This window comes from Bubalus kerabau, chromosome 2 (genome assembly GCF_029407905.1).
Source record: "Bubalus kerabau isolate K-KA32 ecotype Philippines breed swamp buffalo chromosome 2, PCC_UOA_SB_1v2, whole genome shotgun sequence".
NCBI lineage: Eukaryota > Metazoa > Chordata > Mammalia > Artiodactyla > Bovidae > Bubalus > Bubalus kerabau.
The window spans coordinates 4,285,693-4,307,474 of NC_073625.1; the positions used below are offsets into that span (position 1 = coordinate 4,285,693).

At 40.8% G+C, this 21,782-nt stretch overlaps 1 long non-coding RNA gene across 1 annotated transcript; it reads left to right on the plus strand.

Moving 5' to 3' along the window:
* The first annotated feature begins 18,142 nt into the window (after positions 1-18,142).
* Positions 18,143-19,428, plus strand: LOC129644580 (uncharacterized). Its single transcript, XR_008710843.1, has 2 exons — positions 18,143-18,229; positions 18,649-19,428. It is a non-coding gene; the product is annotated as an uncharacterized LOC129644580 (long non-coding RNA).
* The last annotated feature ends 2,354 nt before the right edge of the window (positions 19,429-21,782 follow it).

Consider the following 21,782-nt stretch of genomic DNA (forward strand, 5'->3'; position numbering starts at 1 on the left):
TGTAAATCAAGAGCTATCTTCTTTCTGATTTATCCTACATGTTGTTTGTACTCCAAGCTGATCATTCTTCAAACTTCTTGTTCAACGGGGACCATAGCTTTGCTGTGAGCTGTATTTACTCTTCCTCAGTCATTCTTGTGCCCAGCACATGTCATTTTGAACAGATCAATGACTTTGCAGAATTTTCCAGAGCAAGGTCCTAGACTACCTGCATTAGCACCCTGTGGGATGGTGTTTGAAAATCAGACCACCACTGACTGATTCAGTGCAACTTTGGGGAGAGGCCCAGTGATTCCTAGGTACAGAAGCTTGAGAACAGCAGGTTTGGGTGTTCAAATTTGGCAGGAGAGTTTAGGTTACAAAGGTTGAATGTAAGTTTTCCTTGCCTCTCCCAGGACTGAATCCACAGTGTTGAGCTCATCAGCTGGCTCTCGCTAACTTAACTAATAAGCACTTATTCTAAGGAATGACAAAGACTCAACCTAATCCCTTCTGCTGGAAAGATGAAAAAATAGTTTTCAAAAAATAAAATGCACTCGAGTTTTCTAATGGGAAAAACATGACCTGGGTAAGCATAACACTCTAGGTGGCAGAAACAGGGCTCCTATGTTCTCAATTCCCATCGACTGTACCTTTGGGAGCAGATGTTTGAGGAACAATGTTCTAGTTTCCGGACTTAGATGATGGGCAAAAATCAAGAAGAGTTGTTTGCATTTGTGTTGGAAAGAAATATTATTTTCAATTTTTTTCTAAAATCAGTGTTTTTGGTGATATCTGCACTTCAAATCTCATGTGGTCTTATGTAAACATTCTTGGCTTTTCCATCTGTCAAGACACTATTAAGTAAATTCAGTCTCTTTAGAAATAATCATTGTTTCCTGGCCCAGGATTTGGAAGGGTTTTCAAAGTAGATGACAGATGTTTGGCATAGAATCCCACTTGACATAGTGGTGAAGGGATTCATTATGGGCACAGAGTAGAGTTCAGCTCAAGGAAGAAGGATTTTTCTTTAGAATCCAATAGTGAATGTGTTTGTGGATGTCAGCAGACCATTTGAGAAGACATACATGACTCGAGTGAGTAAACAAATCTCTTCTTCCTGGAACAGAGAACTGTTGTAGGCTTTGTTGATCTGAAAAAGACCAGAACAATAGTAATGTCTTTTAAAAACTCTCAGCTTTCAGAGCAGCGTTCAAAGTACACGTCTTCCGATGAAGAAGTTCACGTCTGCTGCTCATGGTTGGTGGCAGCCTGTGGCATTTCCCCATCAAGTGCTTGGCATTGTTCTTTGGGTATTTTAGGGTGTTCTTACATCCTTGTAAGGACGTCACAGATGATGTTCCTTGTGGTTCGGTATTACTGACCAACCTCTTGTGTCAGCCCTGGTTCCATATGAGAGATGTTTGCTATAAGAGTTCATTAATAGAAATGTGGTTGATGAACGTCATGTAGACTCTTGTACTCTGAATGGTTTTATTAATGCCACTGTCTTTCTAGCCTGGCAAGTTATACTCTCTCTAGCCTCTGATTCTCGGTTTCTTTATACCTAGCCAAACACTTTGGCCACCTCATGCGAAGAGTTGACTCATTGGAAAAGATTCTGATGCTGGGAGGGTTTGGGTGCAGGAGGAGAAGGCGATGACAGAGGATGAGATGGCTGGATGGCATCACCGACTCGATGGATTTGAGTCTGAGTGAACTCCGGGAGTTGGTGATGGACAGGGAGGCCTGGCGTGCTGCAATTCATGGGGTCGCAAAGAGTCGGACACGACTGAGCGACTGAACTGAACTGAACTGAACTGAAACATTTTCCAAGACAGAAGATCTGGAAATGCTTCTTCATCACTTGAATGCCTGGCAACATGAATGAATACTATTTTGCACAGCTTTTCTGTGTATGAGTCATTGACCCCAGGAGCATAAACCAGTTTTTCAGTTTTAAGTCATTTAAACCTTTTGTTACACTCTGCCTAATTAGTGTCCACTGTGTTTAAAAACCCTTTTTATGTGTTTATTAATAGTCAAAGTATTAAATGAAACCATAGAAACCTCTGGAGGAGAGGCAGCTTCATTTCTTTTTAAAAACAAGTAATTCACTTAACATCTTTTCTAGTCAGATGAAAGGCTTTAATAGTTGGAAATTATCATTTAGTAACTTATTTTTTTTTCCAGCTTTTTGTCTCTTTGAACTTTCACCTCTACACAGTCTTCCAACTCCTGAGAAAGGAATATTTAACTCAATCAATCAAAAGTGCTTTTGCAACAAGTTTACAGATTATATATACATGTTTTACATTTTATGTCGCACACAATATTTGGATTTCTGAAATGTTGCATTAAAATACCATTTTTGGAAAGCAGTTTCCATTTCTCTATCATGGATATTGTCATTGAACTGATCTTGTTTGGCTTGGCTTTTTAAAATGACTGTCAGTTTTTCTGCTTTAATTTTATCCTGAACCCAACCGGATAAACACGCAGCATCAGCCTCACCTGGAACTTGTTAGAAATGCAGCATCTTGGGCTTCACCCGACCCACAGAACCAGCAGCTGCCGTTTAACAAAACTTCTAGGTGAACCTTGTGCACATTGAAGTTGAGAAACTCAATTCTGACCTAGTCCTTCCACCTTATGGTAGAATTTCCAAAGAAAATGAACTCAGAGTTCGGTTTTATAAATTATGGTATCTAAAGGTACTGGGCTTCCCTGGTGGCTCAGTGGTAAAGAATCTGCCTGCCGATGCAGGAGACGCGGGTGAGATCCCTGTGTTGGGAAGGTCCCCCGGAGTAGGAAGTGGCAACCAGTACAGTATTCTTGCTTGGAAAATTCCATTGGCAGAGGAGCCTGGCGGGTTACAGTCTGTAGGGCTGCAAAGAGTCGGACACAACTTAGTGACTAGACAACAAAAAAGAAAATACCGTGATAATTGGAAGACAGTGAATCCCCAAGGCAGAAGCACCAGGATGGCTGCATTTACTGCGGGGCATCCCGCTGGCAGCTTAGACTGTGCTCAAGGTTTTAAGTGCAGCGGTGCTGACGAAGTGACCGCCTGGCGCTGTCCCGGGAGTGCAGCGTGGTGGGCGTGTGGTGAGGCAGTTCATGGGCAGAGAAGAGACACGCCGGTCTTTGTGCACACGCGACACACCGTTGCCGGCAGAGATGCAGAAGTCGGACAGAAGCACACGTCGTTCCGTGGGTGGAAGGTGGGGCAGAGGACGGCTTCCCAGAGAAGATGACTGGATTTTAAGAATTTCACCCTGTGGGCAAGTCAGAAGCTGTTCCAGGCAGACAGACATGAAAACACTGAGACGTGTAAACCTCTCTTAAGGAAACTCTTGTGGTTTGGTCTTGGTGAATGTAAGCAGTGGGCGGGGCGGAGGGGACTGTTGACCATTAGGTGGGTCAGAACCCAGAGGACAGATCTGGATGCCCCATGAGTGCTAGGGAGCTCGGCTTGTGTCAAAGGGGCCTGAAGAATTTTAGATGGAGGAAAAACACAGCCAGCTTGGTGCTTTCAAGAGGTTCTTCTGGCTGGAGTGTGGAGGATGAGCCGGGGCCACCATAGAGCTGGGGAGACCAGGGTCAGGCGGCTGCGGTGGCCCAGCGGAGACACGGTGATGCCAGGTGGCGCCAGGAGGTGGTGGCCGGGGGACACTCAGGACAGAGTCCGAAACAAGAGGAGGAAAGTCTTTTCTCTGCGCCACCAACTTCTCCCTCAAACCTTTTGAAGACAACGGTTCTTTGCTGAGTCGCGTAGTTAGAGCAAACACTTCCAGGTCTTTTTTAAATTTGTTTTGTTAAAAAAAAATTTTTTTTTTTATGTAGACCTTTTTAAAGTCTTCATTGAGTTGTTACAATGTTGCTTCTATTTTATGTTTTGGTTTCCTGGCCGCAAGGCCCGTGGGATCTTGCTCCCCAACCAGGGAACAAACCCACAACCCCTGCCCTGGAAGAAGTCTTAACTGCTGGGCAACCAAGAAAGTCTCTCCAGGTCTTTGAATTGCTGTTCACATGCCATGGTTTTGCATCTCTCTCTCTGTTAAGTACTTGGTTGAGTTCTCTCCCACATGCAGTGCGGTGCCAAGAGTTAAAGAAAAGGTGGGGTGGAGTGGGGAAAGAGACCTAAAAGTTACTGGGTCCCTAAATATGCCAAGGGCACCACAAACATTGGTTTATTTAGTTACCACAATCCTGCAAACTAAGTATTATTACCTCTGTTTTAGAAATGGAAAAAAATAAAGCCCTGGAGACTAAGGAACTCCTCTGTCAGCTACAATGAGCAGAATCTGAATTTTCATCCAAAGATGGGTGATTCATATACTCAACTACTTGGACCTCAAGGATGCCTGATGGAGTTTAATCTACCACTTACTTCCCCCCAAGTTTGCTGAATGTACAGGTAGATGATCAATTGCCTTCTCCAGTTACATGCTTTGCCCACTGAATGAGGTCACTAGAACCAGTGGGCAAGCAGAGAAGATCTCTGAGTGACCGGGTAGATGACACTAATTCTCTGGAAAAATAAAAAATAAAAAAAAGATGTAATATGCAGATCCTGGTTGACTTTGTTTGTATACAATTCTCTCCAGCTGGGCCATATGTTTCTGCAGCCCACACACGATTAAAAACATGTCAGGAATGAGTGGGAAGCAAGTGAGATCTCATAGCTGACAAGCTGACTTCAAGGGTCGAGATGGGACGATGTAAAGAGAGCCCGAGATGTAGAAGTCAAGAAGCGGCAGTCATTGTTTTGGTCACTAACGTAGGGGCAGACAGCCCCAGACTCCACTGGTTCTTGAAGGCATGGCTGTATTACAGCTGTAGCCCTAGGAGTCAAGGTAAACGCCGTCTCCCGCCTACAGGACAAAGCATCCATGTAACATCCCGGACCAGAGGCTCACTCCTGTGTCTACAGGAACCATTTCAGGAGCGTGACGATGCACATCTTTTTTCGGATTAGAAGCTGTTGGCATTTACAGAAGATTCTTACACTCTGTTCAGCAAAGTCTCGGAGTCACGGCTGCCAGCTGCCCGCTGTTCAGAGCTTTTTGCATGTTGCTGCTGTTGTCGTGTCTGACTCTTTGGACCCCGTGGACTCTGCAGCGCGCCAGGCTTCCCAGTGCCTCAACATCTCCCAGAGTTTGCTCAGACTCAGGTTTATTGAGCCAGGGATGCCATCCAACCGTCTCATCCTCTTTTGCCCCCTTCTTGTTAACCTGTAAACAGAGGCACAGCGTCTAGTCAAGTCAGTTCATCGGTCCTTCAGTTTCCGCTGGAAGGAAGTCTTCCAGTCTGCCCTCCCATCTCCTGCCTGGGAGGAGCGGCTCTTCCTCTCTCTTCACCTCCCCGATCTGTACCTGCTGTTTCCAGACCCGGAGCTCTAAGCAGGGAGAGGAAGAAAAGCTAAGGGAGACAGGAGCATTCTTACTTGACAGCTGCCACCCTATACTGGCTCCTAAGTCTCAAAGATTTGGGGGTGGTTTTTTTTTTTTTGGTTTGTTTTTGGCTTTTTATTCAAGTATACTTTATGTACAGTGTTGTGTTACTTTCAGCTATACAGCAAAGTGACTCAGTTATGCATACATGTATATTCTTTAAAAAATATCTATTTGGCTGCATGGGATTTTAGTTGCGGCATGCGGGCGCTTCATGGTGGCACGTGAGATCTTTTGTTTGGGCCTGCGGACTTCTCTCCAGTTGTGAGCCTGGGCTCCGGGGCGCCTGGGCTTTAGTACTTGCCGTGAGTGGGCTTAGTTGCCCTGTGGCATGTAGGATCTTAGTTCCCTGACAGGGTTTGAACCTGTATCCCCTGCATTGGAAGGTGAATTCTTAACGACTGGACCACCAGCGAAGTCCCTACATTCTTTCTTATGTTCTTTTCCAGTATGGTTTATCACAGGATATTTGATAGAGTCCCCCGTGCTGTGGAGTAGGTCCTTGTTTTTTTTTTTTTTTTTTACTAAGTCTCAAAGTTTAATGAGCTCATGAATCACAGGGGGAGCTCATTAAAATCAGGATTCTGAGTCAGTAGGCCTAGGGTGACCTCTAAGCCTCTGCATTTCTAATAAGCTCCCAGGCGACACAGATGATGCTAAGCTATGTCCTGAGCGCTATCATATTTTGAGTAACAAGAATTTAGAGATTCCCCTGCAATTCATTTGATGCAGCTAATTAATGTGATTCCTTGAATTCAGTAACTCTCTTTCAGCTATAGCTCCCGGTTGGGGCTTTTACTACTTTGCTTTAAAAAAACCATTGCAGGAGGAGCCAACATGGTGGAGGACTAGGATGGGGAGAACACTTTCTCCCCCACAAATTCATCAAAAGAGCATTTAAACATCGAGTAAATTCCACAAAACAACTTCTGAATGCCGGCAGAGGACATCAGGCACCCAGAAAAGCAACCCAACTCTTCGAAAGGAGGTAGGAAAAAATATAAAAGACAAAAAAAGAGACAAAAGAGGGAGGGACGGAGTTCCGTCCCGGGAAGGGAGTCTTAAAAAGAGAGAAGTTTTTAAACACCAGGAAACCTTCTCACTGCCGAATCTGTGCCGAGCTTTGGAAGCACAGAGGGCAACATAAAAGGGAGAAAAAAAAAAAAAATAAGCAATTAAAAATCACAGATTGTGAGCCCTACGGTAACTCCCCCAGTGGAGAAGCAGCGCAGACGCCTGCACACGGCATTAGTAAGCGGGGGCTGGGCAGGCAAGCGCGGCGCGGGCTGTGTCCCTTAGAGTAAGAATCCGCCCGAATGTCCTGAGCGCTATCTGAGCGAAATAATTTGGGCTAGCAAACCAGACTGTGGGATATCTACCACGCGAAAAGCCAGCCCTAACCTAAGACACCACCAGGCCTGCGCACAGAACAAAGGACTGAACAGATAGCCGGCTGCAGACCTTCGCCCTCCGGTGACAGGCAGCCAGAGCCGGAAGGGGGCATTCGCAGCCCAAGAGAGACACTATCTATAAAACTGTAAGCAGGCTTCTTTGCTAACTAAAACTTCTTGGGGGTCTGGACGGTCAACATCTGCCTGAGAAGGTGTGCCGGTTTTACACCCAGATAACCGAGTGGCGGGGAGGCGATAAGTCGCAGCATTGGTGCCCGCCAAACACATCACCTGAGCTGCTCGGACCTGGGAAGAGCACAAAACGCAGGCCCAACCGAGTCTGCGCCTCTGAGGACTACCCGAGTGCCTGAACCTGAGCGGCTTGGACCTGGGAGCTCAGCCCAGGGCAGGCCTCTGATTGTTCCCTGCGGAACAACCTAGAGCCCGAGCAGTGTGGGCAGGGAGGTTACACGCGCCGTGAGCGGGGGCAGACCCAGTGTGGCTGAGGCACTGCGAGCGCACGCCAGTGTTATCTGTTTGCAGCATCCCTCCCTCCCTCCCCACAGCGCGGCTGAACAAGTGAGCCTAAATTAAAAAAAAAAAAAAAAAAAAAAAGTGTCCTCAACCATCCCCTTTGTGTCAGGGCGGGAACCAGACACTGAAGAGACCAGCAAACAGAAGAAGCTATAACAGAGGGAAACGCCTTGGAAGCTATAGGCTATAGATTAAAACCCTGTGGTTACTACAGACTACACAGGAAGGGGCCTATAGATCTTGAGAAATATAAGTCGGACCAAGGAACTAGCCAAAAATGAACTGAACCCACAATACTCACAACAAAACCAGAGAAAGACCTAGATATATTTTTACAATTTTTACGATCAATCTTTCTTTCTTTTTTCTTTTTTTTTTAATTTTTTTTAAAAAAATTTTAAGTCCTCTATTGTCCTTTAATTTTCACTTTTATAACTATTACTTTGCAAAAAAAAAAAAGACCCTATTTTTTTTTCATCTTCAGCAAACTTCATATATATATATTTTATAATTTTTTGACCGTGTTTTGTTTTGTTTTTTTCTTTTTCTTCTTTTCTTTAACATTGTATTTTTGAAATTCCAAACTCTACTCTAGATTTTTAATTTTAGCCTTTTGGTATATGTTATCAATTTTGTACCTATAGTTTTTTTCATAATTTCTGTGACTTTTTTTTCCCTCTGTTTCTTTCTCTTCTTCTTTTGTATAACATCGTATATCTGCAATTCCAAACTCTACTCAAGATTTTTAATTTATGCTTTTTGGTATTTGATATCAATTTTGTACCTGTATTTTCTTTATAATTTTTGCGACATTGTTTTTGTTGGTTTGTTTGTTTTCTCTCTTTATTTTTCTTCTTCTTTTTTTTTAACATTGTATTTTTGAAATTCCAAACTCTACTCTAGATTTTTAACTTTTGCTTTTTGGTATTAGTTATCAATTTTGTACCTGTAGTTTCTTTATAATTTTCGCAACCTTGTTTGTTTTTCTTTGTTCGTTTTTTCTCTCTTTCTTTTCCTTCTTCTTTTCTTTAACATCGTATTTTTGAAATTCCAAACTCTACTCTAGATTTTTAATTTTAGCCTTTTGGTATATGTTATCAATTTTGTACCTATAGTTTTTTTTTTTATAATTTCTGTGACTTTTTTTTTTCTTTTTTTTCCCTCTGTTTCTTTCTCTTCTTCTTTTGTATAACATCATATATCTGCAATTCCAAACTCTACTCAAGATTTTTAATTTATGCTTTTTGGTATTTGATATCAATTTTGTACCTGTATTTTCTTTATAATTTTTGCGACATTGTTTTTGTTGGTCTGTTTGTTTTCTCTCTTTATTTTTCTTCTTCTTTTTTTAACATTGTATTTTTGAAATTCCAAACTCTACTCTAGATTTTTAATTTTTGCTTTTTGGTATTAGTTATCAATTTTGTACCTGTAGTTTCTTTATAACTTTCGCAACCTTGTTTGTTTTTCTTTGTTCGTTTTTTCTCTCTTTCTTTTCCTTCTTCTTTTCATTAACATCGCATTTTTGAAATTCCAAACTCTACTCTAGATTTTTAATTTTTGCTTTTATGTATTTGTTACCAATTTTGTACCTTTAAGAACCCAATCTTCAGGACCCATTTTTCACTAGGGAACGAGATTACTGGCTTGACTGCTCTCTCTCCCTTTGGACTCTCCATTTTCTCCACCAGGTCGCCTGTATCTCCTCCCTAACCCCTCTCTACTCTACCCAACTCTGTGAATTTCTGTGTGTTCCAGACGGTGGAGAACACTTAGGGAACTGATTACTGGCTGGATCTGTCTCCCTCCTTTTCATTTCCCCCTTTTATCCTTCTGGCCACCTCTGTCTCCTGCCTCCTTCTTCTCTTCTCTGTATAACTCCGTGAACATCTCTGAGCGGTCCAGTTGTGGAGTGCACATAAGGAAGTGACTACTGGCTAGCCCACTCTCTCCACTATTGATTCCACCTCATCTCATTTGGGTCACCTCTAACTCCCTCCTCCCACTTCTCTTCTCCATGTAACGCTGTGAACCTCTCTGAGTGACCCTCACAGTAGAGAAACTTTTCATCTTTAACGTAGATGCTTTATCAATGGTGCTGTATAGAAGGAGAAGTTTTGAAACTACTGTAAAAATAAGACCGATAACTGGAAGTAGGAGGCTTAAGTCCAAACCCTGACTCCAGGGAACTCCTGACTCCAAGGAACATTAATTGACAGGAGCTCATCAAACGCCTCCATACCGACACTGAAACCAAGCACCACACAAGGGCCAACAAGTTCCAGGGCAAGACATACCAAGCAAATTCTCCAGCAACAAAGGAACACAGCCCTGAGCTTCAAGATACAGGCTGCCCAAAGTCACCCCACAACCATAGACATCTCATAACTCATTACTGGACATTTCATTACACTCCAGAGAGAAGAAATACAGCTCCATCCACCAGAACATCGACACAAGCTTCCCTAACCAGGAAACCTTGACAAGCCACCTGTACAAACCCACACACAGTGAGGAAATGCCACAATAAAGAGAACTCCACAAACTGCCAGAATACAGAAAGGACACCCCAAACTCAGCAATTTAAACAAGATGAAGAGACAGAGGAATACCCAGCAGATAAAGGAACAGGATAAATGCCCACCAAACCAAACAAAAGAGGAAGAGATAGGGAATCTACCTGATAAAGAATTCCAAATAATGATAGTGAAATTGATCCAAAATTTTGAAATTAAAATGGAATCACAGATAAATAGCCTGGAGGCAAGGATTGAGAAGATGCAAGAAAGGTTTAACAAGGACTTAGAAGAAATAAAAAAGAGTCAATATATAATGAATAATGCAATAAGTGAAATTAAAAACACTCTGGAGGCAACAAATAGTAGAATAACAGAGGCAGAAGATAGGATTAGTGAATTAGAAGATAGAATGGTAGAAATAAATGAATCAGAGAGGATAAAAGAAAAACGAATTAGAAGAAATGAGGACAATCTCAGAGACCTCCAGGACAATATTAAACGCTACAACATTCGAATCATAGGGGTCCCAGAAGAAGAAGACAAAAAGAAAGACCATGAGAAAATACTTGAGGAGATAATAGTTGAAAACTTCCCTAAAATGGGGAAGGAAATAATCACCCAAGTCCAAGAAACCCAGAGAGTCCCTAACAGGATAAACCCAAGGTGAAACACCCCAAGACACATATTAATCAAATTAACAAAGATCAAACACAAAGAACAAATATTAAAAGCAGCAAGGGAAAAACAACAAATAACACACAAGGGAATTCCCATAAGGATAACAGCTGACCTTTCAATAGAAACTCTTCAAGCCAGGAGGGAATGGCAAGACATACTTAAAATGATGAAAGAAAATAACCTACAGCCCAGATTATTGTACCCAGCAAGGATCTCATTCAAGTATGAAGGAGAAATCAAAAGCTTTTCAGACAAGCAAAAGCTGAGAGAATTCTGCACCACCAAACCAGCTCTCCAACAAATACTAAAGGATATTCTCTAGACAGGAAACACAAAAACGGTGTATAAATTCGAACCCAAAACAATAAAGTAAATGGCAACAGGATCATACTTATCAGTAATTACCTTAAATGTAAATGGGTTGAATGCCCCAACCAAAAGACCAAGACTGGCTGAATGGATACAAAAACAAGACCCCTACATATGTTGTCTACAAGAGACCCACCTCAAAACAGGGGACACATACAGACTGAAAGTGAAGGGCTGGAAAAAGATTTTCCATGCAAATAGGGACCAAAAGAAAGCAGGAGTAGCAATACTCATATCAGATAAAATAGACTTTAAAACGAAGGCTGTGAAAAGAGACAAAGATGGTCACTACATAATGATCAAAGGATCAATCCAAGAAGAAGATATAACAATTATAAATATATATGCACCCAACACGGGAGCACTGCAGTATGTAAGACAAATGCTAACAAGTATGAAAGGAGAAATTAACATAACACAATAATAGTGGGAGACTTTAATACCCCACTCACACCTATGGATAGATCAACTAAACAGAAAATTAACAAGGAAACACAAACTTTAAACGATACAATAGACCAATTAGACCTAATTGATATCTATAGGACATTTCATCCCAGAACAATGAATTTCACCTTTTTCTCAAGCGCACATGGAACCTTCTCCAGGATAGATCACATCCTGGGCCATAAATCTAGCCTTGGTAAATTCAAAAAAATAGAAATCATTCCAAGCATCTTTTCTGACCACAATGCAGTAAGATTAGATCTCAATTACAAGAGAAAAACTATTAAAAATTCCAACATATGGAGGCTGAACAACACGCTGCTGAATAACCAACAAATCACAGAAGAAATCAAAAAAGAAATCAAAATTTGCATAGAAACGAATGAAAATGAAAACACAACAACCCAAAACCTGTGGGACACGGTAAAAGCAGTCCTAAGGGGAAAGTTCATAGCAATACAGGCACACCTCAAGAAACAAGAAAAAAGTCAAATAAATAACCTAACTCTACACCTAAAGCAACTAGAAAAGGAAGAAATGAAGAACCCCAGGGTTAGTAGAAGGAAAGAAATCTTAAAAATTAGAGCAGAAATAAATGCAAAAGAAACAAAAGAGACCATAGCAAAAATCAACAAAACCAAAAGCTGGTTTTTTGAAAGGATAAATAAAATTGACAAACCATTAGCCAGACTCATCAAGAAACAAAGGGAGAAAAATCAAATCAATAAAATTAGAAATGAAAATGGAGAGATCACAACAGACAACACAGAAATACAAAGGATCATAAGAGAGTACTATCAACAATTATATGCCAATAAAATGGACAACATGGAAGAAATGGACAAATTCTTAGAAAAGTACAACTTTCCAAAACTCAACCAGGAAGAAATAGAAAATCTTAACAGACCCATCACAAGCATGGAAATTGAAACTGTAATCAAAAATCTTCCAGCAAACAAAAGCCCAAGTCCAGACGGCTTCACAGCTGAATTCTACCAAAAATTTAGAGAAGAGCTAACACCTATCCTGCTCAAACTCTTCCAGAAAATTGCAGAGGATGGTAAACTTCCAAACTCATTCTATGAGGCCACCATCACCCTAATACCAAAACCTGACAAAGATCCCACAAAAAAAGAAAACTACAGGCCAATATCACTGATGAACATAGATGCAAAAATCCTTAACAAAATTCTAGCAATCAGAATCCAACAACACATTAAAAAGATCATACACCATGACCAAGTGGGCTTTATCCCAGGGATGCAAGGATTCTTCAATATCCGCAAATCAATCAATGTAATACACCACATTAACAAATTGAAAAATAAAAACCATATGATTATCTCAATAGATGCAGAGAAAGCCTTTGACAAAATTCAACATCCATTTATGATCAAAACTCTCCAGAAAGCAGGAATAGAAGGAACATACCTCAACATAATAAAAGCTATATATGACAACCCCACAGCAAACATTATCCTCAATGGTGAAAAACTGAAAGCATTTCCTCTAAAGTCAGGAACAAGACAAGGGTGCCCACTTTCACCATTACTATTCAACATAGTTTTGGAAGTTTTGGCCACAGCAATCAGAGCAGAAAAATAAATAAAAGGAATCCAAATTGGAAAAGAAGAAGTAAAGCTCTCACTGTTTGCAGATGACATGATCCTCTACATAGAAAACCCTAAAGACTCCACCAGAAAATTACTAGAACTAATCAATGACTATAGTAAAGTTGCAGGATATAAAATCAACACACAGAAATCCCTTGCATTCCTATACACTAATAATGAGAAAACAGAAAGAGAAATTAAGGAAACAATTCCATTCACCATTGCAACGGAAAGAATAAAATACTTAGGAATATATCTACCTAAAGAAACTAAAGACCTATGTATAGAAAACTATAAAACACTGGTGAAAGAAATCAAAGAGGACACTAACAGATGGAGAAATATACCATGTTCATGGATTGGAAGAATCAATATAGTGAAAATGAGTATACTACCCAAAGCAATCTATAGATTCAATGCAATCCCTATCAAGCTACCAACAGCATTCTTCACAGAGCTAGAACAAATAATTTCACAATTTGTATGGAAAAACAAAAAACCTCGAATAACCAAAGCGATCTTGAGAAAGAAGAATGGAACTGGAGGAATCAACCTACCTGACTTCAGGCTCTACTACAAAGCCACAGTTATCAAGACAGTATGGTACTGGCACAAAGACAGAAATATAGATCAATGGAACAAAATAGAAAGCCCAGAGATAAATCCATGTACATATGGACACCTTATCTTTGACAAAGGAGGCAAGAATATACAATGGATTAAAGACAATCTCTTTAACAAGTGGTGCTGGGAAAACTGGTCAACCACTTGTAAAAGAATGAAACTAGAACACTTTCTAACACCATACACAAAAATAAACTCAAAATGGATTAAAGATCTAAACGTAAGACCAGAAACTATAAAACTCCTAGAGGAGAACATAGGCAAAACACTCTCTGACATATATCACAGCAGGATCCTCTATGACCCACCGCCCAGAATATTGGAAATAAAAGCAAAAATAAACAAATGGGACCTAATTAACCTTAAAAGCTTCTGCACATCAAAGGAAACTATTAGCAAGGTGAAAAGACAGCATTCAGAATGGGAGAAGATAATAGCAAATGAAGCAACTGACAAACAACTAATCTCGAGAATATACAAGCAACTCCTACAGCTCAACTCCAGAAAAATAAATGACCCAACCAAAAAATGGGCCAAAGAACTAAATAGACATTTCTCCAAAGAAGACATACAGATGGCTAACAAACACATGAAAAGATGCTCAACATCACTCATTATCAGAGAAATGCAAATCAAAACCACTATGAGGTACCATTTCACACCAGTCAGAATGGCTGCGATCCAAAAGTCTACAAGTAATAAATGCTGGAGAGGGTGTGGAGAAAAGGGAACCCTCTTACACTGTTGGTGGGAATGCAAACTAGTACAGCCACTATGGAGAACAGTGTGGAGATTCCTTAAAAAACTGGAAATAGAACTGCCTTATGATCCAGCAATCCCACTGCTGGGCATACACACTGAGGAAACCAGAAGGGAAAGAGACACATGTACCCCAATGTTCATCGCAGCACTGTTTATAATAGCCAGGACATGGAAGCAACCTAGATGTCCATCAGCAGAAGAATGGATAAGAAAGCTATGGTACATATACACAATGGAGTATTACTCAGCCATTAAAAAGAATACATTTGAATCAGTTCTAATGAGGTGGATGAAAGTGGAGCCTATCATACAGAGTGAAGTAAGCCAGAAAGAAAAACACCAATATAGTATACTAATGCATATATATGGAATTTAGAAAGATGGTAACAATAACCCTGTGTACGAGACAGCAAAAGAGACACTGATGTATAGAACAGTCTTATGGACTCTGTGGGAGAGGGAGAGGGTGGGAAGATTTGGGAGAATGGCATTGAAACATGTAAAATATCATGTATGAAACGAGTTGCCAGTCCAGGTTCGATGCACGATACTGGATGCTTGGGGCTGGTGCACTGGGACGACCCAGAGGGATGGAATGGGGAGGGAAGAGGGAGGAGGGTTCAGGATGGGGAACACATGTATACCTGTGGCGGAGTCATTTTGATATTTGGCAAAACTAATACAATTATGTAAAGTTTAAAAATAAAATAAAATTGAAGAACAAAACAAAAAACAAAAAAGGTGGTAAATAAATATAATAAATTAAAAAAATAAATAAATAAAAAATTAAAAAACCATTGCCTTTTACTAATGGGGAAGTGATAGATCACCCCCCTGGTCAGAATACCTTTCAATATGTCATCAGGTTCGGTTTGGAAGAACTAAATAGACATTTCTCCAAAGAAGACATACAGATGGCTAACAAACCCATGAAAAGATGCTCAACATCACTCATTATCAGAGAAATGCAAATCAAAACCACTATGAGGTACCATTTCACACCAGTCAGAATGGCTGTGATCCAAAAGTCTACAAGTAATAAATGCTGGAGAGGGTGCTTTGAAGCATTTGAAAGCTTTGAAAATGCTTTGAAGGCTCTGACCTTCATTTCACCGTGAATACAGTTAACTTCCTAGACATCTGCTGCTCAGCCCCAGAGGACTGTAGCTTTCCATGACGGAGCAGGTACCACCCCCTTGCCCCCCAGATGTAGGGAGTGCATGTAGGGGTCTCCCCGTGGAGCTGTTGAAAATCACACACTAGGCTTAGGATTGGAAGGAGTGGTTAAAACTGACAGAATAACTCTCTTGCAAGAAATTGCTTCACAATTCCTCTATCCTTAGTCAATAATTGAACTCCTTTAACTTCTCAGTCTGGGTGAAGGGCCATATATCCTGTAACCAGTTCCAGATATTTCTTTTGAAAATTTACATGTTAGTGGCTGTGCTCAAAACTAAATTTGGCATCTCATGAACTGCGGTGTATCTCTGTGTTTCTCTTCTCTGTGATAAGCATCTTGTTTCCATGTAATATGGTCTCTGAATTTTTACCAATCTCTAGATGCTTTCTCATTTGTGAATAATCTACCTAAAATAAGGTACCTAGAATCAGACACAGAATTCCACATAGGCTCTCCCAGTGCAGAGTTTATTAAGGCGGTATTTTTCTGTCCCCTATGTGTGTAACTTCATTAATGCTCTTGGCAGTTGAATGTATGTGGGAAAGAAAAAAAAAGGGGGGGGGAAAGGAGGAATCAATAAATGTATAATCTTTTTAGAAAACGGAGTGTAGTTGATTTACAATGTTGTGTTAGTTTCTGGTGTACAGCAAAGTGATTCAGGTATACACACACACACACACACACACACACACACACACGTCTTCTTTCTCTTATTCTTTCCCATTATGGCGTACTTTAGGGCATTGAACATAGCCCCTTGAGTTATACAGTAGGGCCCTGTTGCTTCCTTCCTTATAAAGCAGTGTGTGTGTTTGTTAATCCTAACCTCCTAGTTTATCCATCCTCCCCCCACTTTTCCTCTTTGGTAACCGTAACTTTGTTTTCAAAGCCTGTGAATCCACTTCTGTCTTGTAAATAAGTTCGTTTGTATCATTTTTTTTAGATTCTATATATAAATGATATCATATGGTATTCCTCTCTCTGTTTGACCTACTTCACTTAGTATGATATTCTCTAAGTCTATCCATGCTGCTGCAAATGGCATTATTTTGTTCTTTTTTATGACTGAGTAGTTTTCCACTGCATATATGTAGCGCATCTCCTTTATCCATGTGTCTGTCAGTGGGTGTTGAGGTTGTTTCCGCATCCTGGCTGTTGTAAGCTGTGCTGCTATGAACACTGGGGTGCACATATCTTTTCAAATTAGAGTTTCTCTCTTTTCCCAGTAGTGGAATTGCTAGATCATATGGCAACTCTGGTTTTAGTTTTTAAAGGAACCTCTGTACTCTTTTCCATAGTGGTTGCACCAAGCTAGCTTAACTGTCTAGAAAACTGAGATAATGTTAATACAGAATAAATGAAGATGAGGAGATGAAGGGTTGTTCCATTTTAGATGTTCTGGGTTTGAAATGCCAGGAGGACACGTATGTGGAAATATTCAGCAAGTGGTAAGAAATTGGAGACTGGAACATACATGGAAGGTAGACTTAGAGACAAGGATTGGGTATCACGCTCATAAGAGAATGACTGCGGTCTGGGGAATAGCGGATGCCTGCAGGTTGAGCTTAGGGCAGAAGGTAGCCAGTTCAGGCCTAAAGATGGCGAAGACTCAGGCAGATTCCAAGAGAAGGCAAAATATTCTCCGGAACTGGACTGTCACCTATGTGACTCCAAGTGTTTCTTTCTGTGGCCTGCCCCATTATCTGAAAGTGACATCAGCTTCATGTCTTAGAATTCTCCCAAAGAGGAGTGTGCATGTTGCCACCTGGGAGGGGGTCACATGTTGGCTGGCTGATACATCTTACATAAGGAACACATTTACCTGATTAATAACCATTGCCACCCACTACCTCCCAGGCCAGAATCTTGTGAGCATGGATCATGGGATTTTTTTTTTAATTGAAATATAGTTGGTTTACAATGTTGTACTAATTTCTGCTGTACAGCTAAGTGACTCAGTTATACACACACATTCTTTTTTGCTCTTCTTTTCCATTATGGTTTCTCTCAGGAGATTGGATATATTTCTCTGTGCTGTTCAATAAGACCCTGTTATTTATTCTTTCTCGACATGAAAGTTGGACTATAAAGAAAGCTGAGCACCGAAGAATTGATGCTTTTGAACTGTGGTGTTGGAGAACTCTCTTGAGAGTCCCTTGGACTGCAAGGAGATCCAACCAGTCCATCCTAAAGGAAATCAGTCTTGAATATTCATTGGAAGGACTGATGCTGAAGCTGATACTTCAGCCACCTGATGTATTGGCCAAAGCCACCAATACTTTGGCCACCTGATGTGAAGACCTGACTCAATGGAAAAGACCCTGATGCTGGGAAAGATTGAAGGCGGGAGGAGCAGGGGATGACAGAGGATGAGATGGTTGGATGGCATCACCGACTCAATGGACATGAGTTTGAGTAAACTCTGGGAGTTGGTGATGGACAGGGAGGCCTGGCGTGCTACAGTCCATGGGGTCACAAAGAATTGGACATGACTGAGTGACTGAACTGAACTGGTGTAATAGTTTGCAACTACTAGCCCCACTCTTCGGATCCATCCCTCTCCTTCCCACATTCCCCTTGGCCACCACAAGTCTGTTCTCTGTGTGAGTCTCTTTCTGCTTCGTGGATAGGTTCATTTTGCCACATTTTAGAGTTCACATATAAGTGATATAATATGGTATTTGTCTTTCTGTTCTTGACTTCACTTAGTAAGATAATCTCTGATTATATTCATTTTGCTGCAAATGGCATTATTTTGTTCTTTTCTTTGTGGCTGAGTGGAACATGGGCTTTTTGATGCCTGTGGGGAATTAGAGGTGAGGTCTCGGTCACCTGTGAAAAGAATAGGCTTGGGCAGCAGGGTTGAGTGGACAGGACATAGGAGGATGCTTACAAACATAACAAGGAGACTCAGAATTTATTGCTTTGTGGAAATAGCTTATATTCAAAATGAGTGTATTATTTTGTTGGGTAATCCTCACCTAGCCAAATGATTTTATAAACATTTATGTATTCCGGTTAAAAATCACTTTATGTTTATTTTTACCCCCTCAACAGTGTCAGACTTTATTTTTCTGGGCTCCAAAATCACTACAGATGGTGACTGCAGCCATGAAATTAAAAGACGCTTACTCCTTGGAAGGAAAGTGATGACCAAACTAGACAGCATATTGAAAAGCGGAGACATTACTTTGCCAACAAAGGTTCATCTAGTCAAGGCTATGGTTTTCCCTGTGGTCAGGTATGGATGCGAGAGTTGGACTGTGAAGAAGGCTGAGTGCCGAAGAATTAATGCTTTTGAACTGTGGTGTTGGAGAAGACTCTTGGGAGTCCCTTGGCCTGCAAGGAGATCCAACCAGTCCATTCTGAAGGAGATCAGCCCTGGGATTTCTTTGGAAGGAATGATGCTAAAGCTGACACTCCAGTACTTTGCCACCTCATGCGAAGAGTTGACTCATTGGAAAAGACTCTGATGCTGGGAGGGATTGGGGGCCGGAGGAGAAGGGGATGACAGAGGATGAGATGGCTGGATGGCATCACTGACTCGATGGACGTGAGTCTGAGTGAACTCCAGGAGTTGGTGATGGACAGGGAGGCCTGGCGTGCTGCAATTCATGGAGTCGCAAAGAGTCGGACACGACTGAGCGACTGATCTGATCTGATCTGATCTAAATTGGATTATATATTATTTTTATTATGCTATATGTTTTCTATAATTAAAGGAGTGAAAATGGCCATTGTAGAGAAAAGCATGAAAAAATAATGTAGTAGACACTGGTTTTAAAGGATATCCACAAATTTTTGTATATTCTTCAATTTCAAAAATGCATTTATTTACTTGAATGTGACTTCAAACATTAAATTTCAGAATATAAATACCAATATAAGTTGTGATTATTGTTTTTATTTCTACAAATAAAATACATGAAATAATTATGAAATACTTATAATTTAATAATTTAGTAACTGTATGAGATAGTTTAATGTTTCATAGCTAAATGTGTGCTATTAAGTATATATGCTGTGCTGTGTTAGGTCACCACAGCTGTGACTGACTCTTTGCAATCCCGTGGACTGTAGGCGCCAGGCTCCTCTGTCCATGGGATTCTTCAGGCAAGAATACTGGAGTGGGTTACCATGCCCTCCTCCAGGGGATCTTTTCTACTCAGGGATCAAACCTGCATCTCTTATGTCTTCTACATTGGCAGGTAGGTTATTTACCACTTGTACCACCTGAAAAGCCCTATTAAAACATAACTACTTTATATATATATATATATGGCTTTTAAAGAGTATAAACTATGTATATTGGTTTAAACTGTCATAAGCTGTCCTCTTGACTATATAAGCAGACTAGTGACATATATTACACATACATACATGATCTTTACATTAGATATAGTAATGTGTACTCATTCACTTGAGTCATGCCCAACTCTTTGCAACTCTATAGACTGTATGTAGCCTGCCAGGCTCATCTGTCCATGTGATTCTCCCAGCAAGAATACTGTAGTGGGTTGCCATGGTATCCTCTAAGAGATCTTCCTGAACCAGGGATCAGATCTGTATTTCCTGCATTGCAGGTGGATTCTTTACTTCTGGGACTGAGGAAGTCCCAAATATAGTAATACATCCTGAAAATTTTTTGTTCAGACCTGTTACATCTTTTAAGAAGAACCCCATTCAGTAGCATAATTTCTAGTGGAAACATTTTTAGCACTACACAAGTTCCATAAATTGTGATGTTTGGTAGCTTTTGACATCGACTGAAAGTGCAAAGATGAAAATCAAAATTCTAAGGATTCTTTAGGAAAATGTGGGGACATACCAGAATTCACAAATATTGTTGTTGTTATTGTTGTTTAGTGGCTAAGTCATGTCTGACTCTTTGGGACCCCATGAACTGCAGCACACCAGGCTTCCCTGTCCTTCACTATCTCCCTGATTTTGCTCAAACTCATGTCCATTGAGTCAGTGATGCCATCCAACCATCTCATCCTCTGTCATCCCCTTCTTTTGCCCACAACCTTTCCCAGCATCAGAATCTTTTCCAATGAGTCAGTTCTTTGCATCAGGTGGCCAAAGTACTGGAGTTTCAGCTTCAGCATCAGTACTTCCAGTGAATATTCAGGACTGATTTCCTTTAGGATTGACTGGTTGGATCTCCTTGCAGTCCAAGGGACTCTCAAGAGTCTTCTCTAACACCACAATTCAAAAGTGTCAATTCTTCTGCGCTCAGGCTTCTTTATGGTCTAACTCTCACATCCGTACATAAATACTGGAAAAACTTTGACTAGATGGACTTTTGCTGGCAAAGTGGTATCTCTGTTTTTTAATACATTGTCTAGGTCTGTCATAGCTTTTCTTTCAAGGAGCAAGTGTCTTTTAATTTGATGGCTGCAGTCTTCATCTGCATTGATTTTGGAGACCAAAAGTATGAAATCTGACACTGTTTCCATTGTTTCCCCATCTATTTGCCATGAAGTGATGGGACCGGGCACAAAGATCTTCGTTTTTTGAATGTTGAGTTTTAAGCCAGCTTTTCACTCTCCTCTTCTACTTTCATCAAGAGACTCTTTAGTTCCACTTTCTGCCATTTAAAGTGGTATCGTCTGCATATCTGAGGTTGTTGACATTTCTCTTGACAGTCTTGATTCCGGCTTGTGAGTCATCCAGCCAAGCATTTCATATGTTGTGCTCGCAATAATGTACCACAAACTTGGCTTTAAACAACCAGATTTCTAGTTTCCCAAAATTTGTTATTCCCAAATACCAGAATCAGGGATGAAAATGTATGTGATAAATGCTGGGGACTTCCCAGGTGACTCAGTGGTAAAGAATCTGCCCACCAGTGCAGAAGCCGCAGGAGACTGGGACACGATCCCTGCATCAGGAAGCTCCCCTGGAGGAGGAAATGGTTACCCACACCAGTATTCTTGCTCGGAGAATCCCATGGACAGAGGAGCCTGGTGGGCTACAGTCCATGGGGTCATAAAGAATTAGACACGACTGAGCGACTGAGCGCACTCGTGCACACACGCACACACACAAAAGCTGGGGGATCCAACGTTTAGCCACCTGGAGCTCTTAAGCAGCTTGGAAAATTATAAGGTGATAATTATATTCACAGTGATGACTCTCAGGATAAAAGTCTTAGCTAACTTTTCTTTTATACCTATTGTATTCCAGAAGTCTTAATATCGTTTCTAGTGTAATATACCATCTTATTT